The following is a 17,769-nucleotide window of genomic DNA, read 5'->3' on the forward strand; positions in this document are numbered from 1 at the left end:
ACCAGCAAACCAGAAATACTTTGGACATTACTCTTTCACCTACTTTTTGGTACATTTACAGTTGAAAGAATGCTGAAAAGTTATTTTAAACAGAAGATGAAACATTATCTCCTATGAGAAAAACTACATTTAATAGGGCACAGATCTATTTCAGTGTGCATAATTTTTCAAATGAAATGTTGCCCCAGTTCATATCTATGTGTCTACATGCTATAATGTACAATAAATAGCCTTTTTTTTATCTAAAGGTTACACACAACACTGAAGTAATCTTATGGTTGCAAACATATATTTAAAGAGGACCTTTAACGAAAAGGAGAACTAAATAAATCAATACATTGCAAAGCGAGAAGTTAAAAATGAGAAGAGAGATCAAGAAATGATTGCGATTCGCCTTGTAATTTGTTCATATTGTTTAATCCACATTCTGCCTGCATGTAATCATCTTCACTACTGGCAGACATCAAAGAAAAACAAACAGCACCAGCTGCCATTATCTGTAAGCACGCCCCTAACAATGCGATAAGCTAAAAGTTGTTTTTTTTAATAGATATACATATGCCTACATATGCAGGCAGATACTGGTTGCTTGGCTGTTGGGAACATCCATTATTTCCTACAATGCAACGAGGCTCCCACTCTGTGATGTCAGAACCTAGGTCCTGACATCACACTGTGGGATGAGTTTCACCACAATATCAGCCATACAGACGTCCCTGATAATCTATTCAAGAAAAGAAAAAGATTTCTCATGGGAAAGGGGGCATCAGCTACTGATTGGGATGACGTTCAATCCTTGGTTACAGTCCCCCTTTAAAGCGGGAGTGTCACCATAAAAACAAATTTTAACAGCAACTGGTCTGAGTGTATTAAGTGATAAAGATGCTAATCCTGCATTCAAAACCTTCAAAACTTTTTCTGCTGTTATGATTTGGAGTTATCACATACTTAAGGAACATTGGCCCTTTAGTAGTCAGTGCCAAACAGTTGCATGCTGGGGGTTCTTTTTATCTATAATATATTCCTCCTCTTCCCTTTATTTCCCTGCCAGCTGCTTATCTGAAACCTGATCCTCTGCTCACTTGTGTTTACAAGCAAGGCTGAGGTGACTCAGCGATTGGAGGAGAAAAGAAAAAAGGTAAAGGGCATAAACTACATCAGGAATTAGCCTAAATTGTGGGAAAATACATGGTTCCCACCAGGAACAGAATTCTCTTCATTTACTATATAACATTCACTGAAATCAAAACGTGGACAGTACAATACATGTGTTATGTAAGTAGATCAAGTAATTATCTACCGATACGTGTTTTTTTCCCCCTGGCATAGTATGGCTAATCCGACTGCTTTAAAAGAGTGAACTGGCCACATAATTTTCTCAAAGTTAGAACTGACATATACATTGGAGCCTTATAAATCTAATCTAATTAACTGCCCACACAGTAGAGGTAAAGAACCTTAACTTCATGTGAAAACTTTTTACATTCTGTCTCCCACGGTTACTTATTAAGCTTTTTTTTTTTTTTTTTTAAACAAAATTTTGATTTCTAACTTGTATGTTTCAAAACAAAACTCCCAGCCCTCCCACGCTGTCTGTTCCTGGTTCCCTTTGGATTTTTTTTTCTCTCTCATACTTACAAGATTAATAAGTGTCTTTTTATCTTTTGCTTCAAGGAAAAGAAAATATTTAAGACATTTAATTTGACAAAACTGCACATCACACTTTTAATACTGAAATTATAACTAGATTCTTAATTACTTTATATAGTTGCTGAGATTACTGCAAATATCGAGTATTGTTGCAAGCTACTTATACTTAAAGTGCACCTGTAGCCCCCTGTAGTCTCTCAGCTCCCTCGAGGCCTTTCCAGTCACCCCCACTCATCCGTACATATACGCCGCGGCGTTAAATATTATTCCCCTCTGAGTCGTAGCAACTTGGAGGGAGAAGTAACTCCCCAAATTTCCCTTGCGTGGGGCGCATAGTTTAGCACTAGTGCTTTGGCGGCACCCAGTTTCAAGTTCCAAAACAAACTGTTCACCCACCAGTGTGCAGCTCTCAGCCCAGCAGGCTATCGGGGATCAAGGTGGCCCAGGAGGAAGGCAATGGAGCCATCGGCCTGAAGGGGGCAGGAGGAAGACGCAAGTATGTATATATATATGCCTGTAAGTGCCCTCAGATTGTAAGTCTCTGGCAGGGCCCTCCCTTCCCTAGTGTAGTCTACAGTATCGTGTGCTCCTTTCCTATGACAGCCTGTAATTGTATTACTGGCCTACCTAACCAGCCCATATCGCATGATCATGTACCGGTTGCCTTGTATAACTTTGTTCTATGTTGTATAACCTTGTTATGTCTGTCATCCTTGTATCATTGTATATATTTATTGTCCAGTGCTGTGTAATATGTTGGCGCTTTATAAATACAATAAATAATAATATATGGTATATATTTCTTTGCTTCTTTGATCCTACTGTTACCCCTAGCTCAATGCTGCGCTGGCCCCCTGTGTCCTCCGATGTCCCCCTGCATCTTCTTTTTTCCCCAGCTCCATGCTGCTATGTCCCTAATCTTCAGCCTATGGGGAAGTTCATGAGTAGCAGTGAGTGCATTGATTGGCCCAATGACAGAGCCATGGCTCTGCCCGAGGATCCATCGGATTCAGTAGAAACACAAGTTGCCATACATTTCCCCCTTACTGCTGCAGGGCTTACTTTTGGGGTGGGGCTTATATTTCAAGCATGCTCAAAATTCCTGCTAGGGCCTACTTTCAGGGGATGTCTTAATTTCAGGGAAAGAGGGTATGTACTCTGTACTGCACTGAAAATGTGAGCACTGCATAAATATATAATAATGATACCCTAAGCTGATCTTCTTATTTTACTAAACAAGAAACCTATAATGAAATGTTGATATTTTATTCGCAACTACTGTTGAGATTAAAGGCTTGTTAGCAGGTAGTATGGTTGTAAATTACACAGCATTACCATCAGATATGGAGGCAGTTACCCACAAAGGGTTATGTTAAATATTTGACAAGGGTCCCTATTCAGTTATTTTTTCATTTGAGTTTTCTCCTACATGATATTTTCCTATCTTGTCAATAAAATTCCTTTTTACCCACCAGCAAGCAAAACAAAATATTTTGATGGTACCCTTTCCCTACTTGTTGGTACTTTTTCAGTTGCAGAGTGCAAAAAAGCTATTTTAAACAGAAGGTGAAAAAGTATCTCCCAGAAGAAATCATAGGAGAAAAAGTGAATTGAATAAGGGCAAAGGGCCATATGCAATTAACTTTTTTTTTCTTAGTTTTCTCCTAAGAGATAATTTTTAATCTTCTATTTAAAATAACTTTTCAGCACTTTGCAACTGAAAAAGTACCAAAAGGTTGCTCAGAATGATTTTAAGCATTTCCTTGCTGCCAGTTTTGAAAATATCCCCTCAGGAGAAAACTAAGGAGAAATAGTTAATTGTATATTGTCCAAGGGCCCATATGCAATTCACTTTTTCACCTGAGTTTTCTCCTAGGTGATATTTTAAAACTTGTCAAAAAAATGCCTTTTAAGCCACCAGCAAGCAAAAAAATACTCAAAATCATTTTGATAGTACTGTAAACCTACTTATTGATACTTTTTTCCATTGCAAAGTGTTAAAAAGTTATTTTAAATCAAAGATAACATTTTTTCTCCTAGGTGAAAAAGTGAATTGCATATGGCCCAATGTGTCTAGTTGTAGTAATGGCCTTGGAACTAGTAACTTGAATAAAAGCTGTATGAGACCTGGGGCCCACTGTCAGCGCTTGCTGATTGGTAGCCCTACAGGGGTGGTTCCACTTGCAGAGCTGCAATTCCAGAAAGACCGCAAAGAGCTGCATGCAGCATTTTGGGAGTGATCCTGGAGCGATCGTATGTCTGCAGAGCCAAATAGCCATCACTCTGGTAATCACATTTTAAAAAGCGGGACTCATACTAACTTTGCGATATATCACAAAGTGCCACCAATGGGCCCCAGGTCTCACAGTTTCACCTCAGCGTGAGCAGGAATTAGCGAGAACAGTTTATTCATGAGTTATACCAGCTTTGGTAGCCCAGGCCTCAAGGTGTTGTGAAGCCTTCTTGTAAATGCCACCTCCAAAGATGGATTAAAGGACACCCGAGGCAAAAATAAACTAATGAAATAAACGATTGTATCTATCTATTCATTCTCCTAAAAACAACTTCTTAAGATATTCCACAGTTTTATTTTATGTTTAAATCTACTTTTTAAGTTTTAACTGTTTTATTGTTATGCTCAATAACACATTAATTAAATTATGCCAGGGCCAAAATCTATGAACTATTGATCTTTTTTATCTCTTTCCTGCTCTCAAAAGCCATTTTCTGCTAGAAAAATGTTTTATAGTTATAAATTCTTATCAGTGAGGGTCATACTGTAGTCACTTCCTGTCTGAGTCAGGACTCAGGACTGAGTCAGCCACTTACATACCTAATGTTTAACTGTTTCAGGCAGAGAAAGAAAAAAAGGAACACAGCATACTGTAGTTATTTGTGTGCTAGGCATTGTACATACCCATGTCTATCTCATCATGTCACATGTCACTTCGGGTATCCTTTAAAGAGACACTGAAACGAAAAAAAATATATGATATAATGAATTGATTATGTACTATGAATAATTACTAGAAGATTAGCAGCAAAGAAAATATTCTCATATTTTTATTTTCAGGTATATAGTGTTTTTTCTAACATTGCATCACTCTATAATATGTGCAGATTACACAACACTCAGCATTCAAAATGAGTCTTTCAGAGCAGTCTGTGAAGTAATGAACTCTCCTCTAGCAGAGGAAAAGTAAACAGTTCAATTACAGTTGAGATAATAAAAGTCAGATAACAGCCCTCTCCACGACTAAGTTAGTCGGAGAGCTTAATAGCTTTTTTGCATAGAGATAACAACTGGAGTTTCTCAACTCTTCCTGTACTGGAAACAATTACACTGATGTATCTGATCTTAATGTTTTTTTTCTTAGCTGTACTACACATACAAATCATAATATCATCATTTTTTTTTCGCTTCAGTGTCTCTTTAAGATGTAATGGGGCCTTAGGCAAGGTAGTAGATTTGGGGCCCCCTAGTGGTCCTTTTGGTAGGTTGCCTGGTGAATGATCCTCCTCTGGCCATCACTGTGACCAGCTGTAGTGCTCCTTGATTTACTACGTGTATATGTGATGAATTTAGCTTTTGTAATTTTTATTAGCATAGGCTATAAATAAAATGGAGGATGGAGTGGAGCTAAATGAGCAAACATGAGTACCGACATGCATTAAGAACAGGAGTTCCCCCCAGTTTACATCTCGCTATGTTTTCAGACTGAGTAGCTGATATCATTCTGCATCCTCGGAACACTAAAATATTGCCATTTTAAAGGAAAACAGGTGGTGGAATCATGGTGCAGTAATTTTCATTGTAACACCTGTGCTAGAGCAGGGCCATTCTTACTACCAGCACTGATGCAGCCCTTTAGGAATGCCCCTGGTAAGACATAGTTAACTTTCCTAATTGACAATAATGGTTGACATGCCTGTTGATTAAAAGTATGTTTTGCATACATAAACAAAACTGCATCTCAAAGAACAAAAGCTCTATTCAGATGAACATGCCTTTCATTTACTTGCCTTGTGTTAGGATAGCGAAATGGTTCCTACAGTAAAAATACGTCTTGAAGTGTTAGTGTACTTAATGTGCTCAAAATAACTTAAAATTAGGCTTGGATCAATAATTCAAAATACAGTGCTTGTATTATTTATTTTACAGTCTTTTTAAAGGAGTCATCATGCAATCCCCTGTTCTACTTACCCGGGACTTCCTCTAATCCTCCTACCCCGTAGCTCCGTGCTCAGCTGCCAGCCCGGTGTCCCGCCAGGGCAGAGGCTGACCTCCTCTAGTGCGCCTGTGTGAGTGCCGCAGTAGTTCTACGCCTGCACAGTACACCGTGGACAATGTGGGCTTGATTGACAGCGACACTTGCGCAGGCGCACTAGAGGAGGTCAGCCTCTGCACTGGCGGGGAACCCAGGGCGGCGTCTGAGTGCGGAGCTGCGCGTGGGACATGGATTTGGAGGATTGAAGGAAGCCATGGGTAAGTAGAGCGGGGGGTTGTTTTTGCCTTATGACTCCTTTAAGATTATAGGCATTAGGCATAGTGGATAGCACTCTGGCTTTGCAGTGCCGGGTCCCCGGGTTCGAGTGCCATCCAGGGCGCTATCTGCACGTTCTCCCCGTGTATGGTGGGTTTCCTACAGACATTGTGGTTTCCTCCCACATCCCCAAAAAACATACAGATAAGTAAATTGGCTTTCCCTACATTGGCCCCAGACTACAATGAACATTTGACTACGGTAGGGGCCAGATTATGAGCTCTTCTGAGGGACATTTAGTGACAACAGTATATATACTCTGTAAAGTGCTGCGGAAGATGGCGCTATTTGTATGTGATAAATAATAATATAAGCTGTTACCCTGTTCTTATACTAACAGTATACAAACAACAGTGTATACCAGTATCTGCTTGTATAATTTGTCCAACTCCTCTTAACAATTTCTACACATTTAACTTCACTCACTGCACTCATAATTAGCCCTCTGTGCTTATATGACCTGCAAACACTGAGTATAGAAAACTGTTGGCTTATTTTTGTAATGTAAACAGAGGAAGAGATAAGCTTGTTCTGTATAGTGATGATCGTAATCTGCTATTTATGATTATGCAAAATTTCACACACATTTTTGCAATTACAGTCATAAGTAATTTCGATTTGGAAATTTAATTGATTTTGTGCAATTCATTTGTAATTTTCGCAGCAGTGATCGTGGCATGGTACGTATATCTACGCCCCTGGAGCTAAGATGAAGTCTCCAGGGGGCATAGACATACTGTCTCCAAACCGTCAGGTGGTTAAAGGCTCCTGTTACAGCATTCGTACTTCTTAAAGAGGAACTGCAGCGAAAATAACATAATGAATAAAATTGTTTATTGTTTACAATATTCATTTATAGATTACTTTGCCAGTGTTTGCCCTTTGTAAAATTTTTCCTCTCCCTTAATTACATCGTGAAATTTATCACTGGTGGTCACATCTTTAGTTCTGCCAGGTGATCTGTACAGAATCTCCGTTACCGAGAGTTCTATGCACAAAGGGAGATATTGCTTGCTTGGCAGTTGGAAAAAAGCCGTTATTTCCCAAAATGCAATGAGGTTCACAGACAGCAAACTGTCAGGACCATGGTCAGGACATCACACTGTGGGAGGGGTTTCCTCTCTCCCATTGTCATCCTCCTGCAAAAGCAGGGGTGTGGCTTAAGGCTATACAGGGGGTGTGCCTTAAGTGTCCCTCTTTCGCATCTTCAAAAGTTGGGAGGTATAACTGCGGCCTTTGCATCAGCATTGTGGGGATTTGGATACTTACTGCCCACCGTGTAGCATTGTGTTTATTGTGCAAGTCTCCAGACTTGCAAGACCCTTGTGGTGGGCACGCGGTGCGGAAGAGTAACGCAGGGCGATGCAGCATGAAAGTAGCTGCGGTGATTTGGATGTTTCCGGGGTACCGCATTGCATCACGTTTACTGTGCAAGTCTCCATACACTTGCATGCTCCTTTGCTGCAGGGAAGTGGCGTGGAAGAGTAACGTGGGGCAATGTAGCATGCAAGTGGCTGTGGTGATTTGGATACTTCCGGCACACCAAGTCCCATCGCGTTTACTAAGCAAGTCTCCATACACTTGCAAGCTCCTTTGCTGCGGGGAAGTGACGTGGAAGAGTAACGCGGGGCGATGCAGCGGGCATGTGTCCAAGGGGCCTAAAACATTAGTTGTCAGCTGTTTGGATAATGGTAATGTGGAATAACATTCTGTGTTAAGGCCTTGCAGCTTGTTTAGTGTCACTATAACTACAGTGTAATATCCTATAAAGTATGCACTGCAAACCATTTCCCTGTCTTAATAATGGAGTAAAGGAAATAGTGTAAGTACATTTTATTATTTATCGAGGCCTCATTTTAAGTTATTTTGCACACACTTAAGTACATGTGCATTAACACTGTAAGTAATTGTGAGTGATGTGATTACTGAGACATCAGTGTTCATTTCTAGTGGATTTAGGCAGATTTAATGCAAAGCATCTGTTTCCAAAGCAGAATCTGCAACATGTTCAGGGTTATTTACAATGTGCTGCTAGTGCTACATGTTAAACTCTTCTCTGGTCATGATGAGAACAAGAGATACTGTAACAATACCTGTCACCTGGGGAAACATACTCTGATCTCTAACTTCCTTCTGACATACTCATGAAATCCTCTGCACTTGAGTAATTGAAATGTGTCACAGCAGTGAGATAGGTGTGGGAGGGAGACACGCCGTGATGTTTGTGATAACTGACATGAGTTACTCAGTGTGCTTCTGTAAAGTCCTGCAGAAAATGTCAGTGAGTGATGTATAAATGCGTAATAATAATAGCAGTCAACCTTTGTGAAGCGGCAAAAAGTCTATAACTGACCTTGATGCTGTCCAACCATAAAGGGAACCTAAAGTGACAAAAAGGGAACCTAAAGTAACAATAAGGTTCCCCCCCATTAAGTGACATACACCCGGCTGGACAGGAAGTATCTCACCGAGATTTCCATTGGTCCATGCATGCGCACTGAGCCCCACCGCTCTCCATCATTCACACTCACTGCATCACCAAAGACTTGCATTACTGCATAATTGGTGCGGTATGAACGGATCATGTGGTAATGTACGGATGGTGGGAATAGACTTTCATTGACTAAGCGGCCTCTTGCAGTACAATAGCTTATTGCAACGCCATATTGTGAAAGGGCCCTCAATCTGCTGACAGGCATTCTCTGCAGCCACATATAAGCCAGGTGCTGCTTGGTTTGTTAATCTACCATTTTTTTTCTCTCCAGTCATGATAGGAAAGGTTGTGCAACTGTGGTGTAATTGATGGGTTAACCCTATTGTGCCTGAAGTGTTAGAAGCAACTTCACTGGCATTGTGGGTAATTGACTTGCAAGCATATTTGAGACACTAAGGAAAACCATTCTATACTGTCAGAACAGGTTAATAAATATCAGTGTAGGACATACTATAAGTAATATAATAGGCCAAATGATGATGCAGCATGTAACAGTTCAGGCCCACAACGAGCGAGTTGTAACAGTAATTCATAGCAAGCTCCACAAAATATCAGCCATTAATATCTATGAAAGAAGGAAATAAACGGAATCCTTTCAAATGATGACTTAAAGAAACCTATGGTAAATCACATCCTGGGAGTTGCCCCCTTTCAATACTGCTGTATCTAAGCAGGCCTCAAGTACAAGATCACTGCTTCTTTCAGATTTCTCCTCACACACCAGTTTACTCTCGAGTCTCTACAAACCTCCTTCCTCATGCCCATTCTACACTTTTACACAGAGCCACTCCATAACTGTACCATCGTGGAAGGTACTGATTGGATTTATGTCAACCAACAACTGGTTAAGATTTACCACAGATTTTCTTAGTGCCTGGAAACAAATTTACGTTTAAGCCTATATAAGACAGTATGAAGAAAAAAATATTTTACCTCCTGAGTGGTAAGCATGGCTCAGCCTTCGGTAAAAAAGATGCATGAAGCGTTAACACCGAGACAAAGTTCGGCTGGCTGTAGAATATGCTTACTGCTGCTCTATCGCTGCGTTTCTGCTTCCTCTGGACACCCCTTACGACCTCCGATCCACTTGAATTCACACCACAGGTGATGAATGCTTATATTTAGTGCATTGACATGTGATCTTTGGGTGCATGCTTTTGACATAGATATCCAGGTAAAAATGAAATACCCAGGAGGTTAATACTTTTAATAATATTTAAACAACATTCGTGTCATCCAATCAGTTGAAAAGGATGCCAGAGCCACCTGTGTAAAAACGGCTCCACCACAGACTTCCATGTTATTTGCTGCGAATAGCGGCTATGAACAGTGAAAAGAGAACGCAAGGCACCATTATTTTTTAATGGCTATATCATATAAATGTTTGTGGTTACAACCTTAGCAAGGCTATATCCTGCACATGTTTGCTGTCAAAACAGGACCTGATTTCATTACCGGAAACACTGTAAGCTCTTATTGTAAGGGCTTACAATGTAGCCCTTATATGTAAGCCACTACATTTGCTCCTTAATTGTACAAAATAAAACTAACATCTGACGTTTACTAATTTCGGCTACAAATAACCATTACATTTTAAAGCATTGCAGCTACAGTGATTTTAGTGAATACTATATATATTTTTCACATAAAATGCCTCTACAGTGATAATGGCAAATACCAGTTTTACTTACTTTAAAAAAAATTGCAGCTACAATAATGTCAGTAAATGGGGGTGGGGGTGCGTGTGTGTGTGTGTGTGTGTGTGTGGGGGGGGGGGGGTACATTTAGGCACCACCATGGGGATAGTTAAGGTGATGCACCACCATGGGGGGGGGGGAATTAAGGTTACAAACCAGGGTGGTTCCTAAAGTTAGGAACCAGAAATATGGGGACTAAGGTTAGACACCACCATGGGGGTTAACATTAGACACAACCATGGGGGTTAAGGTTAGGCACCACCATGGGGGTTTAAGATTAGGCACAGGGGAGTTAAAGTTAGGCACCACCATAGGGGTTTAAGGTTTGGTGGTGGGGGGGGGTTAAGTTTAGGCAGCACAATGAGAGGGGTTAAGGTTATGCACCACCATGGGGGGTTAAGGTTAGGCACCGGGGTGGGTTAAAGTTAGGTGCCATTAATGGGGGGACAAGGTTAGGCATCAGCCTGTTAAGGTTAGGCACCACAATGGAGGTTAAAGTTAGACACCAGCATAAGTGGTTAGGGTTAGGAATCAGTAATGGGAGGATTCAGTGTGAGAGTAGGGATAGGTTAAGTAATAGTAAAACATTGGTAAAGACCAATAATTGGAATTAACTAGTAGAATATTGGTAATTTTATTGATATTCTAAAAGCGGCTAAAACTTATAGAATTTCGGTAATTTGACAGATATTCTTATAGTGGCTATAACTTGTAGAGTACCGGTAATTTGACCGATATTCTTATAGCAGCTAAATCTGGTGCCTTTTGTAAACAGAATCACGGTCATTGGCTACAAACAAGTACCCTTCTATAAATAAAGTATTCCAAAGAAGGTTCCACAAAGTTTGCAGAAATTCACAGGTCTGTCATCTGACTTTGTTTTCCGACAGTCTAAATTACACTCATCAGCCCTTTTATGATCGAAATCCCGGTCATTGGTGACATCTGTCACCCTATAAACAAAATTACTTTTATCGGCTACATCAGGTGCCCTTTTATAAATCAAATCACACTTATCTGCCACGTCCGGCACCCTTTTATAAACAAAATGACACTTATCAGCTACATCTGGCATGTTTTTATAAACAAAATCATGCTTATCAGCTACATCAATTTATGCTAATTCTAGCTTATTGGCTACATCCGGCGCCCCCAGAAATATTATTGCCCTTCTATACATATACAATTCCGCATTGGAAGGTTGAATGTACGCATATATTAGTTCACCCATGCACATATTTAGCGGATTATTGCGGAAATGTTTCCGCATAAGGGCATAAGCGTCCGCATACACTACGCTTCACACTACGCGAAGCTTCCATATTGTAACGCGTAGTCTACGAAATGCAAACGTAGCGAAGCTTCTGATTTCGAAACCGTAGTTTTGCGAAGCATAATTGCGTAGAACTACGTGTAGTTCCAGCGTAGCGAAGTTGGCTGACTACGACCATCCCTGTAAGAAATCACTTCCACTATACAGTCTCCCGATATACAGTATATTGTTGGATAGCACAGATGCAATAGTAAATCTATTTCCTGTAAGATAGATGGGATGATGAGTGCTGTGTTACAGCATATATTCAGGGAGCATCTATCCAGAGTACATATCGAGGCTGGCACTAAAAAAGACGGCGTTGGTTTCGGAGACACATTGTGATGCTAACAGATTTTTGCCAAAATGTGCTGGGCCATTGGTCCAGAAGATTCAATAAGTACATTAGTTATGTCACACTCTGCTAGCTGACAGATAGTGAGAGCATCGGCTTGTGTTCCCTCTGTTTGTGTTTATCATGACAGCAGCAAGCAGCCCACGTGAAGTGGCTTTTGTCATTGGTTATGACTGTGATGCTAGGAAGTCAATAAGACTAAGTAAAAGGCTTCATGCTGGCAAGACACACTGACAGTGCATATTGCACTAAATCATGGCAGTTCTCTCTCGACAGCGTATATTGGCACTTCAGGCTGGCAGCCTGCTCCCTCTGTACGCCGACACTGTACTGTGAATCTAGCCTTTATCTCTATTTGCTATATGTAGACAGTATGCTGGCACTTATTGCTGCTGCTGGGCTGCCAGAGCCACCTGCTATTGGTCTTTCTTTCACAAAGCAGGCAAGGCATACCGTCATTGTGGTGCATAATGCCATCCACATCAGTGAGGTGTTATGTGTTTCTGGGGGGAAATATATCAATGTGTTTTTTTTTTTAGCATGAACAATAGCTGCAAGAAATGTTTGGTTTTAAAACTGACTCCTGGCTTACTTTTATTGCAGCAAACAGCTGCTTAAAGGATAAGTAAATTTATAGCATTATATCAAGTCAGGTCCAAAGTGCTTCATGATCAATAAATGCCGTTATGATGCAGTAATGATTTTTTTCCCCCACTGAGGAAATCTGTGAAAATAGTCTGCACAGCAGCCAGTATACTGCAGAGCAGTTGAAATGGGCACAAGACAATTCCAGTTTAAAATAACTCGCTATTTTTAGCTGTAGTTCACATAGAGGGTGGCCCCAACACCCACTATTATGGTGGTCATCCTTTTACAGAGGAGGTTAGGTGCGGGGAGATTACGGTTATTTACCCATGGGGGGAAGCTTCGGTTGGTTAACTTTAGTTACCCATGGGAGGGATTAAGGTTTGTTGCCTACATGGTTATTGTTAGTTTCCGGGAAGGGGCAGGGGGATAAATTAGCTGCCCGTGGGGGTGTGTGTGTTAAGGTTATACACCCACTGAGGTGGTTAAGATTAGGCACCCACCAGGGGAGGGCAGGCCCGGCCCGCCCATGAGGCGGGTTGAAACTTTTGCCTCAGGTGGCTTTTCTGGGGGGGCGGCACCCGCCCGTCCGTGGGTTTGGAGGGACGCCCGAGCTGGAGGGGATAGCGGGCAGGAAGGGAGTATTGGGCCTAGCGGACCCCCCCCCTCCCTCACCTGGGACCCCCATCCTCCACTCCCCTCCAGCTTTAAAGAGTTAAGTTGCCGCCGCTATTGTAAGAGACACGGGCGGGGATCACTCACCTTTTCTGCATTCCAGCGTGCGCTCCACTGATGTCACTTCCTGCTACGTCGCCCACTGTATTGTAAGTGGACGGCGCTACAGGAAGTGACGGCCCCTTACACCCACGGCTTGGCTTGGGTTGGGGGGGGGGGGGGGTGGCGATTTCTTCAAAGTTTGCCACAGGCGGCAAAAAGTCTAGGGCCGGGCCTGGGGGAGGGTTAAGGTTAGGCACCCACCAGGGGAGTTAAGGTTAGGGGCACCACCAGGAAAGGGTTCTGTGTGAGAATAGTCATAGTAAGATTTCAGTAAATATTACTGATATTTTCCTATATGAGTGCAGTAGTAGAATATCAGCAAAGTTACAGATTTTCTATTACCGCTATCTTGGACCCTTTTAAACAGGAGATTTTTTTCAGATGTATGCAGTTTACTGTGAATAATGTAACCAGCTCTATAAGGTTAGGGGCACCACCATGGGGATTAAGGTTAAGCACCACCATGGGTGGCTAGGGTTAGGACATGGTAGTGGGAGGGTTCAGTGTAGGGTAGGGTTAGAAAATAGGAAAACATCGGTAAAGAGTGACTAGTACTAGAATTAACTAGTAGAATATTGGTAATTTGACTGATATTCTAATAGTGGCTAAAACCAGTAGAATATTGGTCGTTTCGGCACTTAATTTTGCAAGGCAGAGACTCATAAAACGCGTTGCCTGTGCTTAGTAAAATTAATTATATTTATATATATATGAATTTGTTGTTATTGAGGTAAACTACCCCCCCCCCCCTTTTCTCTCTTATTTCTTTTGATTCAATTTTATACACTCCTGGGCTCCTCTTACCGCCATTTATGTTAATTAAAATGTAGAGAAACCGAGAGCCCAATATAGTGTAGTATGTTAAAACATAAACGAAGTAAGGCAAATCAGTGAGAAGAATTTACTCACAAACGTGGGTTACCACACAGGCAACCACTGTATAAGCAGGTGAGGAGATTAGACCTGTCCTCACTCAGGGCTAAGAAGTCGCTCTCTGTAGATGAGAAAAAGGGGTAGATCACCCCTCCACCAGGGGTGGACATGATTTTGCAGTAGGAGAACAGAGGCGCCAGCAGAATAAAAGTGGATAAAACCTTTAAAATTTGCTTGGAGGAAGTGGTGGACTTACCTCCATAAAGCAGACACAAAAGACTGTCTGAAAAGAAGCAATCACATTTATTATATAGTACCCCAAAAGTGCAACGCGTTTCGCAGGCCGAGCCTGCTTCATCAGGCAATAAACATGGGGACAAAACAGAATTCCAGCAATAGCAGGTTAATTGTACACCTACCTTGGGTTTGTTTACCCTCCAAGTAATGTGTAGGTAGAAATGACAAATCACAGGGAAATAAACAGTGATGATCGTAATCAGATAATTACCATTTTGATGAATTTTTATGTACACTTTTGTAATTATACCTATACATAAATTACAAAAAGCTAGTTCAATTGATTTTATATCATCATTTGTAATTTTGCATGAATTTTCATGTGATTTTTGCCTAATTTGTGCTGATTTAGGCGGATAATAGCAAAGCCCCCATAGATGATATTTTCACCAAAATTTCTACATACTGTATGTTAAGGAGAACAGTGGGGGCAAGTCAAAAAATAATTTTTCAAAAACACCTTGTAGTTTTTAAGAAAATCGATTTTAAAAATGTTTAAAAAACATTTTTCTTTGCATTTTCAAAATTGATTTTCTCCCCAAAAATATTTTTGACTTGTACCCACTATTCTCCTTATAACATATGTAGCCATTTTGGTAGCAATAGCATGAATGGGGCTTTGCTATTAACGGTTGGTCGGCACATGATTTCGTGAAAATGACATGCGAAATTAATTACAATTTTCCTTGAAATTTTGCATTATGATTATGATGCGTAATTGTGAATTTACGATGCGTTATTATGCATAGGTGTGATTTCTGTTCAACACTAGAAATAAATGCTCAGTTTGGTCAATGCTACTGCACTGCCCTGGTCCATGCTCTATATCTGAGATCAATTACTTATTCTTTAGATGGCCTAGAAGACCTTCATGGGCTGTAGAGGCAAGGAGTGAGTAAGGGCAGTAAGGGCAAAATATAAAAAACCACATGTTGCATCTAGAAATCACGTGTCATGTTAAATGAAGATATCCTGCCTTTGCTTGTCTTTTATCTCTTGAATTTTACTGCAGAAGTTGCTAGAAAAACAATGTTGCTGCAGTTTCTCCATTGGAATGAAAAAAGGAAAAGTAACTGTGATTCTACTTCTGAAGTTGTCATGTGACAGCCAGCAGAACTGCAGCTGACACCAGCCATTGGGATGCCCTGTTATCAGCTGGGTATTGTTGTTCATGTTTGCATGAAAGGGAAATTTCTCCTGAATATTCAATTTAGGTATGTTCAAATCAAACAGCTGGGATGGCGGTTCTTGAACACATGCATTTTGCCTGCGTTCACAGTCAGTGAATTTTTCCCCATATTGCCTATGACCTTTCAGCTAAGGTCTGTTGGGCTGCAATGGCCAATAATGAATGAAGTTCATTTACGTGGGGTTTCACTTGCTAAAGTGCATTCGCAACCATGTTACAGTGCTTTCCTATTAGGATTTATGGATTCATGAAAGTACCCGTTTGTGAACAGGCATGGGAATGTTCGATGTTCACCTGGCACATTGTACCACTTGATGTTCATCCGTCACTACTAAACAACATTTACAAAAAAAAAAATAGCTGAGTTATCCCATAATGCAATGGCAGCAGACATTGTTCAGGGAATGGAAGGGACATGACTCCGCAGATGAATTCCTGGCACACCATCCTTTGTGATGTTACTATGTTACTATGGAGGCCATGGAGGGAAGAAGATCACCAAGTGATGGAACGGATTCCTGTGGGTGGGGGCGTAGCAGAAATAACATTGCGATTGGCTCTGCTCGGGAGTTGGGGACTGTTAAGGATCCAGTAAGGTGGACCTTTATGGATGCCAAAGCAGGATCGATCCGTGGCCACTGTAAACATAGAAAGATTGTCGGATGAGACAGTTGTTATCATGTGTTTCAGGTGACAATTATTGCATGTGTGTACATACATGTACACTTTACAGTAGTCTAGGCAGAGAGAATGTGACTGCTTCAGATTTTGCTAAATGTATTCAGTCTTCACTGTTACCATATCATTGCTGTGTCAGATGTATTTGATACGTGTGGTTCTTATCATCAAGCATTTACATTATATTTTGACTCCATAGGCAAAAAGTGGTTAACAATTTCACTGTTTTTCTCCAGTGTTGTTGCTGTTTAAAAAAATAAAACAAAACAAAAAAACCCAAACCAACTGTTGTGGTTATTTAACTACATTTCTACTATACAAGACCAATCAGGGAGGTGTGCCTATGAATTGGGAGATTTGGGCGCAGGATAAAGCCAATACGGCTTACCCTGCTCCTGCACAAGTCCTGGTGGCGTTAATTACTATTCCCCCTCCAAGCCACCATGGATAGTGGGGGAAAGATGTAATTTGGCTTCCAGCTATTGCTGGCGGCTGAATAATACTGTTTTTTATAGTAGTTTGTGCTCCGTCTTTTGACGGCACCCAAATTACTCACTGAGCGTTGCAATAGCCGTAATTCCAATTACGGACTATGGTGGCACCGGCTGAGGCCAGATCTCCTGCGCTGTAATTACAGTGCTCGTCAGAGAGCGGGGATTCTTAATTCTATTGAGTTTTTGCTGACGCCAGTTATATTTTTATTTAAGTGTTAAAAACATATAAAAAAATTTCTGGAACTTATAATTCTGAAAACTAAGATTACATAGTGGTTTTCCTTTTGTTTCAAAACACTTTCTCCAGTAACAAAATCAGTACGAAATTTCCCAGTTATCGTCCACAACTTGAGTGACCTGCACATACACAGTATATCTGATCCATACCCCCTTGCACTGGTCTGGATGGGAGCTTGGATCGGGAAAGGAGTTAGGGGATGATCCAGAGGTTTTTCCAATCCTCTTCCACCCCACCAATGCTCGCCAATCACAAGAAAGCCCCTAGAAGAATTCTTCAATTGTGTAAGAGCATGGCTGCATTTCACGGGGGCAAGTACTGCCCATGCTTGCACAGTAGCACAAAGGCGCTCCATGATACTGTGTGCAGCCTGTACTTGTGCAGAGCACCTGTGCTCAAACACAGATGGGACCACAGTCGTGAGAACATATTTGACAAGCATTATCGAATATGTTGGAGGGTCCCAGTGCTGGATCAGTGCAGTTGAGAAGGATGGGGGAAGCCTCTGGATTGTTCTTAGGCACCCATCTACTGACCGAAGTATCTAATGTGGAACTTTTTTCCCTCATAGGTAAGATTTAAATCA

Source organism: Hyperolius riggenbachi, chromosome 10, assembly GCF_040937935.1.
Source record: "Hyperolius riggenbachi isolate aHypRig1 chromosome 10, aHypRig1.pri, whole genome shotgun sequence".
Lineage (NCBI taxonomy): Eukaryota > Metazoa > Chordata > Amphibia > Anura > Hyperoliidae > Hyperolius > Hyperolius riggenbachi.